This window comes from Salvelinus namaycush, chromosome 4 (genome assembly GCF_016432855.1).
Source record: "Salvelinus namaycush isolate Seneca chromosome 4, SaNama_1.0, whole genome shotgun sequence".
Classification (NCBI taxonomy): domain Eukaryota; kingdom Metazoa; phylum Chordata; class Actinopteri; order Salmoniformes; family Salmonidae; genus Salvelinus; species Salvelinus namaycush.
In genome coordinates, this window is record NC_052310.1 from 6,864,973 (window position 1) to 6,870,887 (window position 5,915).

Genomic DNA, 5,915 nt, shown 5'->3' on the forward strand with positions numbered 1-5,915 from the left:
GCTCCATTCCAGCCATTATTTTGAGCCTTCCTCCCTTCAACAGCAGTCACTTTCTACAGATTCATTATAGTTCATTGTAAAATGTTTACAACGCCCATTTCAAGGACAGAGCGCGGGACACTTTTACGCACATAAATTCGGGGTTATTAACACAACAGTGACTTGTCTCCATCGCTAAGGGACTGTACATTATTTATAAGGAGAGATACCTGGAGAAAATCATTTTGTAAGCATTACATTTCAACTTAGTCAAGGTTGTGGGTTCGCAGACCACTGTGTGAATCTATCATCTTATTTGTGGTCTTTGAATTGTTTTGCCTTTTATAAACGCATTTCATGCAGTTCTACTGTTACATGATGGAGACAAGCAGAATATTTTTTAGTACGAAAACAGAGCATGACAATGAATGAGCGCATGCAGCAGCACATGAAACGTGTTGATGTCTACACAGGCTATTTTTAAAAAGAGGACAGTCTGTTTAGAACAATACTAAAGTTGTCTTTCAACTGTAAAATGTCTTTCAACTGTAAAATGTGAGCGCAGCAGAGCCAGTTATGACTGAAGTATCTGATCGCCAATAGATTAGAGAAAAATATTATATATATATTTTTTTTACCACAGCAGGCGCATATCACCAGGTATTCTATCTTAATTTGGGAAACTATCATTTTCAAATGTATTCTATTTTATTCCATGATATTGTTGTCACAAAATAGATTTGTGTTGACTGTGATTAGGGCGTGGGACGATAAGAGCATCTGCTAGGCTACATTAACAAACTACTGTAGTCATGCATAACTCACCACATGATCCTCAAAACATAGACTGGTCAAACTCGTGTTTCTAAAAGTGAATTCAAAGGCACTGTGTAACCTAATAAGGCATTTCTCATTTCATTATTATTTCATTATAAGTAATAGTTTTTTAAAAATGTTCTTTTATACCACTTAAATGTGAAATGTATGGACATGCTGATGTGTTGTTGAAATGCTGAGTGCTCCTGCCAGTCTGTAGTGTGCTACAAATGTTTCACAATTCATTTATCAAATTGCAGGCTATAGCCTAGCCTTGGCATAATACTAATATAGCCTAAATCATACATTTTCATTCCTTCTTGGGCTACCTGGCTTGCACGTGACTGATTTAGAGTTAGTATGTTGTTTAATAGCCTGTTGAAATGTCAAACGTCAATTGCTAGCAAGCACAGGAGGCTGGTTAGGGGAGGACGTGTCATAATAATGTCTGGAAAGGAGTGAATGGAAAGGTATCAAACACATGGAAAACATGTTTGATGTTTTTGATACGGTTCCATTGACTCCATTCCAGCCATTACTATGAGCCTGTCCTCCCCGAATAAGGTGTCACTGGCCGCCTGTGATAGTGACAGAATCACACATTATCCTTCTTCCCAAGAAAAGTACATGTTTTGTCTCCTTGGCTATAGAAAGTTGTAGCGCAGCCTCTGATTGTCAAAGAGACAAACTTAAGATATCCCATATGCATTGGAGTCACGTCTTTCCCCTGCATTTAGTAGTTTGTTTCTAGCATAAAGCATTGCGGACTAAAGTGTCGTTATAGGTCACTTTATATAATCTAGTCCATTTAATAAGTAAAAAAAATCTGATGCTAACAAAGGGTAGGTCTATGCTTTTAGCAACGATAGCCTCACATAGCCCCTCAATTCGAGTGCATGGTGACTGAAGGAATTGGCTGACAAAATCTATGGATAGTAGACTATAATTTAGTCTGTCAAACAGGTAGGCCTACCTCTTATTTCTTGAATAGGAAGAAATTGTCTCCAACACAAAGCCCTCTTGTTGTTAGTAGCCTAAAGTCAAATTAAAATGAAGACAGTTTAAATGAATTAGGCCTTCTCGAATTAGCCTACGTTCAGCACCCATGCACAGTCCTTTTCCGCTGATGCCGCTTCGTAGTAATGTATCTTATATAAATTACTTGAATATAGCTAACTGTGAGGACAATAACTCTGACAAATAACTTCATTACGGGTGACGAAATATATTGTTTTTATTCAAATTAATTATAGCAGTAGCAAGCTTACCTCCGGTCCTCCTTCTCCTCTTCACGCTCTCCCTCTCAAACTGGACAGAACATCAGTAGGCCTAGTCCATTCGCACAGATATTACATTTTTTGACAGACATATTTTTTTCTTCTTCAGAACAAGCCTTTGATTTACCTCCTGAAGTGTAGTCATTGGGTAGGCAGCACCAAAGGGTTTACACCAGCAAGAGCTGGGCAGGCCGGGGCTCATGATTGGGATAGCCTATCCACTGCAGTGTGTAATGCAGTGTAGGCTGTTTTTTTATACACCATCCCGGCAGAGCAAAAAACTTGGGAAAGGAAGTACATTTTATTAGAAATTGAACTTTGCCCTGTGCTTCTCCGAGCATAATTTGATTGAGACCAAACTAGGCACACTTGGTATTGTGCGCAGAGCAGAGAATCAGGGATGAGAGGCAAATATCAAGATACAATAAGCAACTAATTCTCTAACACTAAGCAATATGACAATTAGTCGATTACAAATGACATGAGCCTACCCCTGGACTAAATAAAAAAATACTAAACCATCCCCTGTGACTGAAATTAAATATAGCATGAGCCTCCTCCATTTTCCTCCTGGAAAACAATTGTATAAATTTCGACTACTCTCTAATTTGATCTCCAAGGTGCCCTTTTAATGTACAGTGAATTGGTAAAGTATTAAGACCCCTTTACTTTTTCACATTATGTTATTTAACAGACTTCTCTAAAATTGATTAAATAGTTGTTTTTTTTCGATCATCAATCTTCACACTACCCCATAATGACACAGCCTACATAAGTATTCAGACCCTTTACTCAGTACTTTGTTGAAGCACCTTTAGCAGCGAATACTGCCATGAGTCTTCTTGGGTATGACGCTGCAAGCTTGGCACACTTGTATTTGGGGAGTTTCTCCCATTCCTCTCTGCAGATGCTCTCAAGCTCGGTCAGGTAGGATGAGGAGCGTCGCTGCACATCTATTTTCAGGTCTCTCCAGAGATGTTCGATCGGGTTCAAGTCTGGGCTCTGGCTGGGCCACTTAAGGACATTCAGAGACTTGTCCTGAAGCCACTCCTGCGTTATTTTGGCTGTGTTCTTAGGGTTGTTGTCCTGTTGGAAGGTGAACCTTCGCCCCAGTCTGAGGTCCTGAGCGCTCTGGAGCAGGTTTTCATCAAGGATCTCTCTGTACTTTGCTCCATTCATCTTTCCCTTGATCCTGACTAATCTCCCAGTCCTTGCTGCTGAAAAACATCTCCAATGCATGATGCTGCCACCACCATGCTTCACCATAGGGATGGTGCCAGGTTTCCTCCAGACGTGACGCTTGGTCTGAGAGTGCCTTTTGGCAAACTCAAAACAGGCTGTCATGTCTTTTACTGAAGAGTGGCTTCTGTCTCGCCACTCTACCATAAAGGCCAGATTGGTGGAGTGCTGCAGAGATGGTTGTCCTTCTGGGAGGATCTCCACAGAGGAACTCTGTAGCTCTGTCAGAGTCACCATCAGGTTCTTGGTCACCTCCCTGAAGGCGGCCAGCTCTAGGAAGAGTCTTGGTGGTTCCAAACTTCTTCCATTTAAGAATGATGTTGGCCATTTTATTCTTGGGACCTTCAATGCTGCATATTTTTTGGTACCCTTTCTTTAGATCTGTGCCTCGACACAATCCTGTCTCTCGACACAATCCTGTCTCGGCGCACTGCGGACAATTCCTTCGACCCCATGGCTTGGTTTTTGCTCTGACATGCACTGTCAACTGTGGGACCTTATATAGACAGGTGTGTGCCTTTCCAATCATGTCCAATCAATTGAATTTAACACAGGTGGACTCCAATCAAGTTGTAGAAACATCTCAAGGATGATCAATAGAAACAGGATGCACCTGAGCTCAATTTCGAGTCTCATAGCAAATGCTCTGAATACTTATGTAAATTAGATATTTCTGTTTTTTATTAGTAATAATTTTGCAAAGAAATTCAAAAACCTGTTTTTGCTCTTTCATTATGGGTTATTGTGTGTAGATTGAAGAGGGAAAACAAGTATTTATTAATCAATTTTAGAGAAAGGCGGTAATTTAACAAAATTTGGGAAAAAGTCAAGGGGTCTGAATACTTTCCGAATGCACTGTAAATCAGGCTGGAAAATGGAGTAATATAATCTCATGAAAAGGGTCTCATGATCATAATCTTTTTCACCTGTACATTTATAGTAGGCTAATAATGCTACATAGGACATTAACTTGATTAAATGCGTAAATATGATGTTGAGGAAATAGTTTACCTGAGCAGTAATCTACCAATTTATGGAGAAAGTGTGTGCACAACACCATTGGACTTCTGTATTCCAGTCACAAAGTATAGATTTTGACAAGTTGGTTATGATTTAATTTCCAATTAGTTCGCTCTTTTAAAAGCTCCTTCAGGAAAGGGCAGACAGGTCAGGTGTCTGTAAGGGTAATTTTCCTGATCAGAGGGGGTCATGCTGTTTCCGGATGGAGAGAGCAATAACAGGTGGTGTGTCCCTGATGAAAACAACAGTAAGCCCGAATAAAATTGACCCCTTCTCCCGCCTCACTGCGCCACTGTCAGACACAACCACACTACATCATCAGTCTTCAAGGCCAACCTATTGTTCTCTGCTCACTCTGTGTGTGTGTGTGTGTGTGTGTGTGTGTGTGTGTGTGTGTGTGTGTGTGTGTGTGTGTGTGTGTGTGTGTGTGTGTGTGTGTGTGTTACCATTATCTATACCTGGGATACACCTATATGTATTTATTTGAAAGTGAAAATATAGCTTTCAATTTGGCTCTATTGTCCACCATTTTGGATTTGAGATCAAATGTTTCATATGAGGTGACAGTACAGAATGTCACCTTTAATTTGAGGGTATTTTCATATCTGTTTTACCGTTTAGACATTAAAGCAGTTTGTGGATCTAGTCCCCCCATTTGAAGGTATCATAAGTATTTGGACAAATTAATGTATGTGTAAATGAACGTATGTGTATTAAAGTAGTCAAAAGTTTACTATTTGGTCCCATATTCCTAGTACACAATGACAAAATCAAGCTTGTGATTCTACATACTGTTGGATGCATTTGCTGTTTGCTTTGGTTCTGTTTCAGATTATTTTGTGCCTAATAGAAATTAATGGTAAATAATGCATTGTGTAATTTTGTAATACATTTTATTGAACACATCTACATTAATGTGGATGCTACCATGGTTACGGATAGTCATGAATTGTGAATAACGATGAAGGAGAAAGTTAAAGAGGCATAAATATCATACCCCAAGACATGCTAACCTCTCACAATTTCCAATAACAGGGGAGGTTAGCATTTTTGGGGACATGATATTCATACCTCTGTAACTTTCTCACTTTTCTCACTTTATTACACGTATAACTGAATTTGTCCAAATACCTATGACACTCACACACAAAAAGGCTAGTTTAAAACCAACCCAATTTAGGTTATTTGGTAAATATTCGATAGAACACACACTGGGTTATTTTGACCAAGCCAGCTTGGTTACGTAAATAACCCAATACATTGGGTTGTTGGAATTACCTAAACATGGGTTAATTTAACCATCAATTGTGTATTTTTGACTCTCATGCTGGGTTGACCCAGCAGCTGGGTCTTTTTGAGTGTAATCCATAGGTTATTTTCAGGAGGTGTGGCTTTCAGAGAGATCCTATTGGCCACCCGTGAGAGTAAATGTAATTCCTGTTCATGTTAGGTTTACATACTGCAAATTCATATTTTCCTTATTATTTCTTTGCATTTTACCCATTATTCTATAATATTACAATTATTTATGACATATTATACAACAGTTGGGTCTAATCCTGAAAGCTGATTGGTTAAAACCAC